This window comes from Spermophilus citellus (genome assembly GCF_964194105.1).
Source record: "Spermophilus citellus genome assembly, chromosome: 4".
In the NCBI taxonomy this organism is placed as follows: domain Eukaryota; kingdom Metazoa; phylum Chordata; class Mammalia; order Rodentia; family Sciuridae; genus Spermophilus; species Spermophilus citellus.
The window spans coordinates 225,245,705-225,259,803 of record NC_138185.1 but is presented as its reverse complement, the minus strand read 5'-3'; the positions used below and the strand labels follow the sequence as shown (position 1 = coordinate 225,259,803).

At 52.6% G+C, this 14,099-nt stretch overlaps 1 protein-coding gene and 1 long non-coding RNA gene across 8 annotated transcripts in view; one reads left to right on the top strand and one right to left on the bottom strand.

The window, feature by feature from the left end:
• The window catches only part of TRAF3 (TNF receptor associated factor 3), a 116,896-nt gene extending 114,619 nt beyond the window's left edge, over nt 1-2,277 (bottom strand). For 4 of the 7 annotated variants that reach the window (XM_081293367.1, XM_081293365.1, XM_081293371.1 and 1 more), the window contains exons 1-2: nt 1,968-2,165; nt 1,620-1,723 (exon numbers count right to left, since the gene is read on the bottom strand). The gene's annotated coding sequence lies outside the window, so the exon portion shown is untranslated. The other 3 variants (XM_081293370.1, XM_081293368.1, XM_081293366.1) reach the window with 3 other exon arrangements.
• Nucleotides 2,278-3,580: 1,303 nt separating this feature from the next.
• Nucleotides 3,581-7,707, top strand: LOC308648085. Its single transcript, XR_014021777.1, has 3 exons — nt 3,581-3,791; nt 4,502-4,659; nt 6,210-7,707. It is a non-coding gene; the product is annotated as an uncharacterized lncRNA (long non-coding RNA).
• Nucleotides 7,708-14,099: the final 6,392 nt, after the last annotated feature.

Sequence of the window (14,099 nt, the reverse complement as noted above, 5' to 3'; positions counted from 1 at the left end):
AATGCAGAGGTCCCTGGTCATGGGACTTCTCTGTTAATAGTTCTTGAACTGACCAATGACAGGAAATTCATTTATTGCATAATATTTGACAGGTTAGATCACTTGCTGTTTGAAGAATCTTGCTATACAAGATGAGAAAATAGAGATGGGTAAATCTAATACAATTTCCTTTTTGTATCTGAGCTAGCTGCAGGTTACAACACCACAGTGACAGTTTTATCTTTCTTGAAGCAGAGCTTCAGCATCTTAAAAAAGGGTTTTAAAGAATGATAAATCACTCTCATCTTTCAGCTCATTAGCATACATATCCTGACAATACCTGAGAAAGTCCTTCTTGATTTGCACTCAAAAATCCAAGGAAGTCTAGTGAGGGATGTTTAGAGAAGGCCCAAACGCAGGGGAAAAGCAGCAGCCGCTCAGATGTTTAGTTACATGAAGGACTCTCTCCAAGGCACAATCAGAGAAGGGAATGGCACGATGGTATCTGCACCAACTGGCCACTGCTGCTGCCTGCTTCCAGGGGAACGTCTTTGCAGCCTTTCACTGAGGCCATCTTACTAAGTACAAAAAGAACAGATAGCATCCAAAGAAAAATAATTGGTCTCCTTTCCTGTCATAGAAAAATTCATATATCTTAAAAAAAACACACACACACAACGCTGGAATTCTCCCTGGCCAGCTCTCCCTGCGTCCCTGGCTTTCTAGCTGTGACAGCTGGAACAGATGGCGTCTGGGTGAGACACCTTGCATCTTAAACCTTAGCCACCATAAGGTCTGATTCTCTCTAGTGACGCTGGAATCCGCGGCGGTCTGCGGGTCGGTCCTGAGCCCGGACTCACAGAGCTCTCCCGCCTCGCGGGGCATTTTCCGGTTTTCACACTGATAAGGCTTATTTTCCTCTGGCCAAATAATTTTCACCGAATGCTAAAGTGTCCCCATGGTGAGGTCCCAGCACCGGGGAGCAGCACTTCCTCTCGCTGGAGTCGTGACGCGCTCGCCCGGGGCCAGACTGCCTGCCCGCCGGCGCTGCAGCATTTCCCAGGCCCTCTGCAGGCGCCGGCGCCAGGGGTTCTAGCCCAGCGAGGCCCGGCTCGCCCCTCCAACGCGGCGTCCACAGACACTCGCCGGGTCACGGAAAGGGGCATTTCCCCAGCCCTCGCCGGAGGGGATTCACAGAGAACGCTAAGGAAAAAAGCCCTGGCTCCGGTTCAGAGGCAGGCCGTGAATGTAAATGAGAGGCGGCCTCGCGCGGCTCCACACCGCCTCCACGACTCCCCGAGCACACGCATCAACAACAGCGCGCACACACGCACACACCCCTGTCTCGCTCCGAAAACCGATTCCGGGCTCAGAACGAAAAACGCCAAACGAAATCGGTTCCTCGTCCAGCGGACCATTATCCCACGGCTTCTTAAATTTCAGAGCACGTCCACAACACTTCGTCTCCATTCCCTCGTGCTCCGGACTCAGGCAAGGCGCGGTCCACTCGGAACCCGCTCTCCGGGTCCCCACGCGAGGGCCGCGTCCGCACCGCTGGCCCGTGCGGAACGTGGCGCACCGCCCCGGGCGGGCGCCGCCAGGCTCGCCTTCCTCCCTCCCCGCCCGGGACCCGCTCTGACCTTTGGCGTTAATCGGAGGTGGAGTGTGCGCATTCTGCCCGCGCCGGATCCCAGAACCGCCCGCCGCCAGCCTCTGCAGCTCCGATTATGAATCAGTCATTCATCTGCAGAGGAATGACTCAGTATAAACTTTTCAGCAGCGGCTTAAAGGAAACCCACCTCCCTCGCCGCGGCCGGAGAGGCCTGGCGCCCGCTGCCCGGCGGCGGCGGCGCGGCCCGGCCGCGGCCTCCGCACAAAGTTTCCCCAAGTTGCGGCGCCGGGACGGCGACCGGCGGCGGCGGGCAGGGCCTGCGCCGCTCGGGACCCGCCGCCCGCCGGGGACAGCCGCCGCCGCCGCCGCCCCTTACCCCGCGGCGCGCCGCCGCCGGCCGCTCAGGGGCGCCGGGCGCGTCCTCCGCCGCCGGCCGCAGCGTCCTGCTCCCCGGGCAGCCCCATGGCGGGGGGCGGGGAAGGGCCGGCGGCCGCCGCCGCCGCCGCCGGCTGGAAAGTCCCTGCTGCGCCGCGACCGGCTCGCGCACGCGGCGGCCGCCGCGCCGCGCCGCCTCACGCACCCTCGCGCTGGCACTTCCTCCCGCGCGCTGGAAATCCCCGCCGCCACCGGCGCGCGCCCAGGCGCGCGCGCCCCCGCCCGTTGCCAAGGGCCCTCGCCGCCGCCCGCCTTAGCAACGGCGCCGCGCGCCCCGCCCCCGTCGCGCCCCGCCTTCCGGGTCGGGAGCCGCGCAGGCCCCGCGCGCGCCCCCGCGCCGCCCCACGCGCGAGCCTGTCCCGTGTCACGTGCCCCCACGCGCGATTTGCCCACGGAGACGCTCTCGGACGTGCTCACAGGCACGCTGCCCGCACGCGCGCACCCTGGCTCCGGGCCACAGTCCCCGCACGCACGCCCCTCGCACTTGCGCGGCGCAGTGGCCCGGGATGCTGCAGCCCTCCAGCCCGTGCTCCTCAGTGCCCGGCAGGACTTGGGTCTGGCCACAGGGCGCTCCCTGGGCTTCTCCCACACCCAGGAAGCTGGGTCTCCGTCCAGGGTGAACAGGGTGCTCCAAGCCCCTGGTGGACACCTTGCCTCCCCACCCCGCTCGCACTGCTCTCCTGGCCAGCCCGAGGGCCAGGGGCTCCCGTTTCTCCAGGGGCCCCCCTGTCCCGAAACAGTCGAGGACCACCAAGCCCCCAGTACTGCCCCGTGGGGTTTGGCAAGATGGGATTGGGTGAGGGCCTGGCCAACTAACGAGCCAGGCTATCACTGGAATTGAGCAGTGGAGGCTGAGGAAACAGCATGGACTTTCATTCTCACTTTTCTAGAAAGCTTATAAAGATCCCCAGGCCAGTGCTGCCACCAGTGTGACCAGCTTAAGCCAGTCTTCTTTTGTTTCTCCAGTGACTCACGTGCATGGAGGCAGGAAGGTCCAGCACGTCTCCACACATCTTGCCCCGTGTAATGTTCCAGAGGCCCAGATAGTCTGGACCTTGTCTCTGGCTGCATTAGCCTGACAGGTGCTTGTTCTGCGCTACTGACAGTAAGGCCTTGCTAGCCAGGCTAAGCCACGCCAGTGGCACCCACTCTTAGTTTAAACAAGAGAGATGCTAGGTTCCCCAAGCAGCCATGCCAAGGTGACAGGCCAGCCTCGCCCATCCCACTAATGCAAATTGGGCCTCTGATAAAACACAGGTCCTCAGATGGACTGTCCTTCCTCTCTCGGAAGTCCTTTCCTGCCTGCCCGAAGTTGCAATGACCTTGACATCAAAGGCTTAGGAACCCAGGCCTCTGCATATTTGCCTAAGCCTCCCAGGTCCCCAACCCTACTGGGGCACAGTCAATCCCACCTATCACCTTACATTGTTTTACAAGGGAACTGCTTTTAGATTCTACCCAAATGAGGAAAGACTCTGGACTATTTTTAGTTCTTTTTAAAAAAAGCCACGAGGCAGAAGTCTCAAAGACCCATCATCGGGGTTATCTACGGCTCCTTTCATTCTCTTCAGAAGCAGAGTAAGCCACATTCAGAGTGAAGAGGCTCAGCTACGCCTGCGGTTGAGCCCTCTGCTGGTGAGACCGGCTCCTGCTCTTTCTCTCCCAACTCCCATCCCCCTTTTCCTTTTCTTCTGCGGTCACATGGGCAATCCTGGATCCCCTGCTTTGGGGAATTGGGGAACACCACAAAGAAGTTTTGCCCCAGGTAAGACCACTACTTTTTTTTTTTTTTGGGGGGGGGGGGCGGCGGCAGGATTCTGGCTGCAGTTGGGTTGGGCGGCAGTGATGGGCAGCAAGGGGAGCCAATCACAGGGCTTGCCTCCTTGCATTTCTAGGACAGAGTTCCCTGTTTCCTATGGCAACCCCCAACAACAAGCCGACATCATTTCTGAACAAAGAAATTTTTCACAGGGATTTATGTAGCATGGCATATTCTGTTTGGTTTTCAGGGAGGAGGAAACACCTTTCACTATTGTAGTAGGGGCTTCTGGCCCATGAACCTGGTCCATCAAGCCTCCCCTGGAATAGGATGACTAGAGCCTTGATTGATAGCTCCCAATGCAAAACCCACCAGCCGCTGCATCCAACTTGGGCTGTCACTGGCTGACAGCTTCTCTCTTGCTACAGCATTACACATCTTCCCCAAATCACAGATACAGGAATTGTTCAGACAAGTGGCTTTCAAAAGTATGGAGCATATTTCACAGGCAGATATGCCTAACAGTACTTCCCCCTAAACATGTGATACACTCTGATATCTTCTTTTTTTAATGCCAGTCATGACCCTATAAACTTACTGTTGACTTATGATCCGATGTTCAAAAACACACTTTAGACTGCAAGAACTGCTGCTGGTGATAGCAGGGGCCCTGGGGGATGGATGGTTGTGGCATCAGGGCACCCCTCTCTCTCCAGCTCCACCAGGATGTACCCAGCAGTGGCTGCCCTGAGAAGCCAAAGACTCCAGCCACCCCATCCCTGCCCATCCCTGTGCTTCAAGTGGACCTGGCACAGTGGAGGTGCACCAGCAGAGAAACAGCCTACTGGGACAGGACCCTTCTCTGGTCAAGAAGGTAAAGAACATTGCAGAGAAGATAGGGCACAGAGAGGCAGAGCAAGCCCAAGCCGAGGGTGGGTTTTGTGAGTGCTAAGGAAACAGGGAGGGAAGGTGGGAGGTTTAGGGACCCGGCCACAGAAAACAATTCTGATTTTCTCTCATCTCTGTAGGCCACTCCAGGAGACAAAGGTGTCCTTGTTTTTGAAACCTTTTCTGGGACTTATGTGCATGCACATTCATACACACACTTCCATCTCTGGAAATTTCCAAAATCTTCCAGAAAACACGAGTCTTGGGTGTAGCCAAGTCCCACAGGCAGTTCTGACTGAAGCCCCACACCTACCTCAACCTTTAACACTTTGAAAATTATTCAAACTCTACCATGCTCCTGAGAAAAAGGGATCTTTCACTGGAGATGTCCTTGGGGGAAGGGAAGAGGATTTGTACCAAGCCCATACAGCAAAACTCCTGAACCTCATCATGAACATCTTGTGCCTTCCTTCAGATCCCATGCTTGTCGCTGAGCTCTCCCCATCCCACAGGCCCATAGTGGCTCTTCTGTTTCCCCCTGCTCTCATCTGGCCCTCTCCACTCTGCAAACAAAAGCCAGTGTTGCCAGAGTGGCCCCCTGGAGGGCCCAGTTCACAGCACCCAGCAGCATCCAAGAAGGTGAGCACGGCTGCTCTCTGCACATGAGAAATAAGGAGGGGGAAGTTTTTGGATCCAGTTAAGTCTTGGGTTAAGAAAACAAAATGGGGTGGGGCGGTAGCTCAGAGGCAGAGTGCTTGCCTGCATGTGTGAGGCACCAAGTTCAATCCTTAGCACCACATAAAAATAAAAAAATAAAGGCATTCTGTCCATCTACAACTACAAAAAGATAAAAATAAAAAAAGACAAAATGTTTGAAAAAGATGAATTATTCTAACATGTCAGCATTGCCTTCAGGCAGCAACTGACACACAAACACCCCAAGCCTTCGAAAAGACCAATGTCTAGGATTCCTGGAGATACTGAGAAACCATTGGGTATCTTCACCTTCAAATCAGAGGGAAGGCAGCGAGGGAGGCAGACCCTTTACCCAGTGGCTGTCACCGTTCTAAACCCCATGGAGGAGGCTTCCTTGGTAGACCTTTGGGATCTGGTTTTTAAGTGGATACATGTTAGGTATTTTTCAATTTCAACTCCAAATGTCATAGAGACGGGTACAGTAGTTGAAAGGAAGTACATTTTAGAGCCGAGGAGAGAAGAGGACTCAGGGAACCATGGGTGGGCATCTTAGAACCCACGGCACATAGCCATGGGCCAAGCCAGCTCTGGCCACTGCACCACTGTCCCTGCAGAGCAGCCTTTGCCAAGTTTTCCTCAGTGGACACATCTCCAGGAACAAGGGAGCCATACTGGGCAGCTCAAGTCCTGTGATGCCCCTCACTCACCTGCTCTGCTGTCCTGGCCTCCAGGGCCTTTGCAGGCTGACCGGTCCTCAGGGCCGTTGCCCAGTCTGTTCCCTCTGCCCAGAACACCGTTTGCCCAGGTGTCTGTACTCCTTGTTCCCTCTCTTCCCTCCAGGCCTGGGCCGCTGAGATTCTGGATGAAAGCTGCATTGCCAAGATCCCCCTCATCCACCTCCAAATGGCCCTACCTGAGGTGGCAGCCTCATGCCTCAAGCTGCAGGATGCCACAGGACAAGGCCCAGCCCTTCTTGCTAAGGGCCCCAAAATATCACGGTGAAGATCTTCCTAGGAAAGATAAAACAACAAGGAATTCTCTAGAGAAAGAGAATTTTATTTTAATTATTTTTTGTTTGGTTGGTTTGGGTACTGCATGCTTAACCACTGAGCCACATCTCTAGCCTTTTTTATATTTTATTTTGAGACAGGATCTTGCTAAGTTCCTCAGGACCTCGAAAAATTGCTGAGGCTGGCTTTGAGCTTGTGATCCTCCTGCCCCAGCCTCCTGAGCCTCTGGGATTACAGCATGTGCCACCACACCCGGCTTCAAGAGGGAAAATTTAGAGACCAGGAATGGAAAAAAACAGAAGTCAAATCATGACTAACTGTGAAATCTTAGGAAGGCACCTGACCTCCCTGGGCCCGGGTTTCCCCTTTCGTGAAGCGGAAATATCACTGCCTGCCCCACCCTACACGAGCTGCTCTATGAGGAGGAGCCCTTGCTGGGGAGGACCCTTCGGCCAGCATGTCCTTGCAATGCTACAACTCACCCAGCAGAAGAGCACAGGTGGTCCTTCAGAGGCCATCCTGTGGTCACACAGAGGACAAGCCAACTTCCTGTGGGACCCAGGGATGGTTTCAACTCAGGCGTCCCCAGTCGGCTGCTATGGGTAAAAATCGTGTCTATCCTCAGGTGACTAAACTGATATCAGGACATGATCTAGCACTTTCTTACCACACTTGCAGGAGGCCACCCATTGCCAGGTCACTACCCATTCATTCAAAGTCACTTTCCAAGAAACTAGTGGCCCTTGGACCCTACTTCAGATATGAAAGGGTGTCAGAACTGCACCAGCCTATCACCAGCCCGTCACCAGCCCGTAACCTAGGATGCAGCATTTTCCAAACAGCATCTCCCACCCATTTATAGACTGAAAAATCAGCTGAGCGGGTGTGTCCAGCATCTTTTTCTTAAAAAATGTAATAGAAAATAGCATTCTTCACGCCGAGTCAGGGTTAGTAGCTTGGCAGGTGTGCTCTGGCCCTGTGTGAGTGTTCTCAGACGTGGACGGTGCACTACGGAAGGAGGTCACGTACCTCTGGAGCTGCCATGTGTTCCTTGCTGTGGAGAAGAAGTCTGCAGGCTCCTGTGCCCATGGCAACACAGCAGCTGTGATGCACACACAGTTTGTAAAACAAGGTGCACAAAAGTTGTTTTGCTCTAGCCTGTCCACACTTGGCTCCCATGTTGGGTGCAGGGTGGAGGTTCTGCATGCCCTGGGGTGAAATGTGGGATCGGGATTAATGCATTTTATCATATCCAAAAAAAATAAATGGGGTGTACAATCAGAGACTTGAGAAATGTGCTCTATGTATGTAATATGAAATGAATTACATTCTGCCATCATATATAACAAATTAGATTAAATAAATAACTTAAAATAAATAAAAGAGGCTGGGGATGTGGCTCAAGTGGTAACGCGCTCGCCCGGCATGCACAGGTCACTGGGTTCGATCCTCAGCACCACATAAAAATAAAATAAAGATGTTGTGCCCACCGAAAACTGAAAAATAAATATTAAAAAAATTCTCTCTCTTCTCTCTCTCTTTAAAAAAATAAAATAAAAAATAAATTAATTAAAAATAAATGGGGGTTGGGGGAACTCGCATGTATGCTCCTGAGTGGTCCCACCAGAGGACCCATTTCATTGTCAGAAGGCTTTGTTCTCACAGCCATTTTGCTGTCTCCAGGACTGCTTATGGCCTGGACAGAGTGGACACCTTGGTCAATCTCAATGAGGAAGGCCCTGGGCAGCCCCTAGATTATCTGGCTGTGTGCACAGCTGGATGATTGGGTGAGTGGGCCACCCACCCCAAACCAAATCTCTCCTGGCCAGGTTCACTTGGTCAAGCATCACAGGGAGCAGCTGCCGGCACAGGGCTCTGGCCTGGGCTGGCTCTGAGCCAGGATGGGCTCCAGAATCTCCATGGAAGAGATGTCCTAGTGTGTTTTCTATTGCCAATAACATACACCACCGACTGGGCACATCTTAGAGAAAAGAGGTTCGTCTGGGCTCATGGTTCTGGAAGTATAAGGTCAAGCAGCCATATCTGTTGATGACCACCCTTGCTGTCCTAAGGAGGCCCGGGATATCAAATGGCAAGAGACAGGCAGTATGTGCCTCTTCTGGTCTCTTCTTATAGAGCCGCCAGGATTCAACTGTGGGGTCCCCTCTGACCTTACCTTACCTGTCACCTTCCAAATACCCCACCTCTGAACACCAGAGTTGGATCACCTTTCCATCCTCTGAACACCTCACAGTGGGGGTTAAATTTCAACATGTGAACTCAAACCATACCCAAAACAAAGCGAGAGGGTTAGGGTAGGCAGTCCCTCTGGGAGAGGCCACAGGACTTGTCTTTCACTCTCTGTGCCATGACCATAATGACCACAGCTCCTCCATTAAATAGGTGGCTTTGGACAGCTGTTGAAGATTGGGGTCTTGGCCACCCTCAGCCTCACCACTGAGCATATACACCAAAGACACCAGAGGCCAGGTCTCTGCCCACACCCCAGGAATCACTGTGGAGCCCTGTGAGCTGCTACACAGCCAGCTGCGTTCTCCCCCTGGGTGACACTCAGGGAAGTGCAGTTGTCTTCGTGTCTTTTTTTTTTTTTTTTTTTTAGAGAATTTTAATATTTTATTTTTTAGTTATCGGCGGACACAACATCTTTGTTTGTATGTGGTGCTGAGGATCGAACCCGGGCCGCACGCATGACAGGAGAGCGCGCTACCGCTTGAGCCACATCCCCAGCCCGTCTTCGTGTCTTAATCACTTGCAGCATGTGAATGCCAGTTAATAAACTCAGTTATAACTAGAATTCCCAAACTCCAGAGCAGCCAAAGGCCTGGTGAGTAGGCAACGGACTGAGTCCAGCCAGACCTTCCAGGCTCTGGATCCGAGAAAGCCACTCCCTCCCAGGCCAGCACCTATTTGGGTATGGTTTCTAATCTGGAGGCCTAAAGGGACTCAGCACCCCTCCAAGTGGTGGACCCCCTCTCTTCTCTGCCTTGGGTAGAAAGAGTAAAAAAAAATATATCAGCCCTGCTTGGTGGTGCACACTATAATTCCAGCAACTCAGGAACTTGAGGAGGGAAGATTGTAAGACAATCTCAGTGATTTAGCGAGGCCCTACACTACTTAGTGAGACCCTGTCTCAAAATAAAAAAAATTTTAAAAAGAGCTGGGGATGTGGCTCAGTGGCAAAATGTTTCTGGAGTTCAATTTCCCTACAAAAAAAAAAAAAAAAAAAAAAAAACAGCAGATTCATAAATTCAGATTCCCAACACACCCCTGTGGCTAATCAGTTGTTCTAAAACATTCAGTGCCATGTGTGATGTCACTGCATGTGATTTCTCAATCATCAAGTTTGAATATCCCTCCAGTATCTCAACAGGGATCTGAATGAGCCTGTTTCAGAAGGAAATCAAATACTGCCCCTGTGCAGGCCCCTGGGATGACAGGCTTAGCAAGAGTTTGCTAAACACCAGCCACATCATGTGTCCTAGGTCTGCAGGCTCAGAGCTCTTAGAAGGGGACTTAGGTCATAGTCAAAGGGAAAAAGAACTGGTCGGGACATACACAGGGTGCTCTGTGACCCTGGAGCCTGTGGCCAGATGTCTGGATGTGCTCCTGAACCCCTGCAGTGAGGTACGCCCCCTCTTTGGGAGGATAGTGATGGGTACCGCCTGCTTAGTGAAAATCCACTAGCAGGACTCACGCAGTGCCACCGTGAAGTTGCTGGTGGAGGCAAGGCCCTGCGAGGCACTCAGGGAACACTCAGGATGAAGCCTGGGTTTGCTGCCTCGGAGGACCAGTCACAGGAAATGGCCTTTCCTCCCTTGCTGTTTCTTTTTGAATGTGAGGCAAACTAAAAAATTTCCCCACAAATGGTTAAGGAACCAATATCAGGGCTCTGACTTTGGCTGGGGATTTTGCTCTCTGGAAGGGCATTTCATTCTGCAACTTCAAATGCAGAAATGCTGCTGCCAATGCTCCGGAATCACGGCTCTGTGAGCAGCCACTTCCAGGTCACCCCCAGGAGGGATGTCGTGAGGTCCAGGTTGTCCTCCCTGGGCCCTCTCCAGAGTCCCCAAGGTAGTTAGGCTGTGGGGCGTGGCCGTTCCTGCCCTGTTTCCTGTCTGTAGATGTGAATTTTCTGGATTCCCAAAAGACAGCAGAAGTCAGAAGAGAACTAATTTTAACTGTCCCAATTTGTCCAGAGCCGGGGTTCCCTGTTCTCCTTGTTTAAGGACAGTTAAAATTGGTTCTGCTCCAGGGTCCATAAGAAATCACACTGGCCCCTGCACGTTGGAGACTTCCCTCCTTCCACTATCACTGGGCGGCTAGAGACAGCCTATTCCAGCTCTATGCCATCCATAAACTCAGCTGGGGTGGGGCTGTTCCCTGCGGCTGCCCCCCTGTGAGGCCCTGGGGCTAAGTCAGGGGGCGTCTGCCAGCATCTTCCTCCCCACCTTATTTAATTCCCTTCCACGTTGGGCTCTCCGGCTTCTGGCATGGACGTGAAGGGGCAGCCACAAACTGGCTGAAACTGGTTTCAGATTTGTGTGTTGTGGGTTCTTTTCTGTGATTTCTCTTTTTTACCCCGTATTTTTATTAGTGCATCATAGTTGTACATGATGGTGGATTTGTTGTTACATATTTGTACATGCACAAGGTATGACGATACAACTTGGCCAATATCATTTTGTGGGTTTTTTCTCTGCCTTGAATAAGAAAGGGCTCAGCTCCCACTGGATTGTCAAAGGACCTGAAAACCTAAAATGCAATAGAATTTCTGGCATTTGCTCAGGAGAAAAAGAAATGAAAAAAAGCCTAAACAAACAACTCCTACCACATCTCATAATTATGCAAAATCTGGTATCATCCTGTAGCTATATGCATCAAAGTTGGGATGATTTCAGGGCTGGGGATGTGGCTCAAGCGGTAGCACACTCGCCTGGCATGCGTGCGGCCCAGGTTCGAGCCTCAGCACCACATACCAACAAAGATGTTGTGTCTGCCGAGAACTAAAATAAATATTTAAAAAAAATTTTAAAAAAAAGTTGGGATGATTTCAAAAGCATTAGAATTTCCCCAAAGCCATTCCCTGCTACCCACCAGCTGCCCCAACTTCCTCCACTACCTCTGCTTTCTTCACTATTCCCTGCTTGTCCTCCCCCATCCCCCATGCCAGTCATTCCCTGTCCCCATCACTCCTTCCCCATCTTGCTCCCCAGCCACCTTCTCCCCACCATTCTTTAGCCCAGCCCCCTGGGTAGCAGAGTATCACTGTCCCCTGCTGCATGTCCTCCAGGTAGCTGAGGAAGACTGAGGACCAAGGAGCAGGCAGCCTTTCAGGGCTTTGGAATGCGTGACAATACTTCAAATTGCATCTCGTCTTCTGAGCACTCCAACCAAAACCCACATGGTCTCCCGCCCCACCATATCCTGGAACACTCCAGCTCCTCTTTTGGAGATACACCTACAGGATAAGCACCTGCTACCGGCTCCAGCAGGTTGGAGAGACAGGCAGCTGGATTTCCTCTGGATTTGAGAGGAAATCCAGGCAAGTTTCTGTCCCCTGGGAAATGGGCATGCTTCTAGGGTTTCCATCAGGGGAGAATGACCTTCAACCAGCTCTACCACCTCCCTCCACTGGAATCCACAGAGGTACCTGTTGTTCTGGAAGCTTCTCTCCCAGATACTACAAGACCAGGGAGGTTAGAGGGGTAGAATAGTTTGCTAGAGAAGAAAGAAGAGATATATTGGGCTCCATCCCTGAGAGCCCTGCCTGGTAATGCTGCAGGAGAGAAACAGTAACAGGCAGGAAGACACACTACTGATAACAGGGCAGGACACAGTGTCCGCTGTCTTCAGGAAGCCTTTCCTTGTCTGTGTATCTCAAGATGATGGGGAGGCTGCCCTCATCCAAGGTCAGTGTAGACTCACTGTTAGTGAACAATAAATAAGACCAAGGCTTAGTAACCTAAGCAAGAGCAATCACCTGTATTATCTCTTACAGTTTCTGTGGGTCAGGAATTTGAGAAAGGTTTACCTGGGGAATTTGAATGTGGGCTGGCCAGGCGTCTCCCTATGCAGGCCAGCTGGGCTTCCTTACAAGATGGCAGCCTCCAGGCAGAAAAGCCGAGGCTGCTGGGCTGGGAATTCCAGTCAGCAAGGAAGGGTGCATCACCCTCGGTAAGTGTCCCTCAGACACCACACAGCAGCATTTCCCCCACGCCCTATGGTTACAAGCAAGTTCCCAGCCTGCCCAGATTTCAGGGAGGAGCCTAGACCTGGCCTCTCTTGAGAAAAGCATCAGGGTCCTGGTGTAGAAAAGCACAAGAGAGAGAACATATTCAGGGCCCTCTTAGAAAACACAAGCTCCTCAGTATGGTGGCACATGCCTGTATTCCCAGCAACTCAGGAGGCTGACGCAGGAAATGGCAAGTTTAAGGCCAACCTCAGCAACTTAGTGAGATCCTGTCTCAAAATAAAAAATAAAAAGGGCTGGAGGTGCAGTCAGTGGTAAAGCACCCCTGGGTTCAATCCCCAGGAAAAGAAAAAGAAAGTACAAGCCCCACTGTTGAGCTCCCTGGAAATGGAATTGAAGCAGGTATTTGGGGGCAAGTTTGCAGAGGGGATGCCCTTCCCTGTGTGGGAGGGAGAAGAGCAGGACAGACCAGCAGCAAGAGGGGAGCAGGGGTATGGTTTCAGGTCAAGTCCAGCCCTGGACTGACTCCCACTGGGCTGAGGAACACAAATCACACCAGAGAAGTGCCCTTGCCTCAAAGGAGAGCCAGCCCAGTGGACCATTGGCTCACCCCTACCACGGGCAGAGGGGGAAGGGTACAGCTGGGGGAATGGTTTTTGGCAGCCATGGCCAGTCCTTGGTGTGTGTACACTGCCCCATAGATGTGGTAGGGCTCTGTGGTAGGCTGCAGAATGACCACAACATCCTTCTCTCTGCATCCTAACACTGTTACAGGGGACTTTCCTTCTGAGGAGGAACAGGTGGAGTCCATTCCCCACTCCTTAACATCTAGCTTGGCCATGTGACCTGCTTCGGCCAACAGCACATTAGCAAATATTACATCTGCCAGCATCCTACGTGCAGACCCAGCTGAGCCATGTGAGGAGCCCAGGTGTGGCCAGTGGCTGCCCAGCCAAGCCAAGCCCAAACTGCCGGCCCATACAACCAAGGGCCCATAAATGGCTGCCATATAAACCAACTTCCTGAGTTGCTTATCACAGTAAAGCTCACTAGACGGCAGCAATGGAGCCCACTGCAAAAATATAGCAGCCCAAAGAGCTAGTCACCATCTACAATTGCACAGATGGGCCTGGTCCTTGGCCTTCTGCCCCACTGGCCCTTGCTCCTCACACTGACCTGGGGAAATGTCTGGCTTCCACAGGTGAGACTGGGGCCCCATCAGAAGCTCAGAGACCTCTGAGGATTCTGGAAGCAAGTGGGACCAACCCCAGGAGTTACTAGACCAGTCCCCCAATCCATACCTTTGCCATGGGGCTCTCTCTGACCTCAGGGGCCCTAGACGTTGACCTTGGGTGAAGTACAGTGTCCCTGGGTCATCTGTCCAGTTCCCACAGCTTTATGTTAGAGCCAGGGATCCCTGATGGGAAATGCCATCTGCTCCTTGAAAAACATTTTTTGGGGGGGTCTGTTGGAAAAAGATTTCAATATTGAATGTTAAGATTTTGCTAT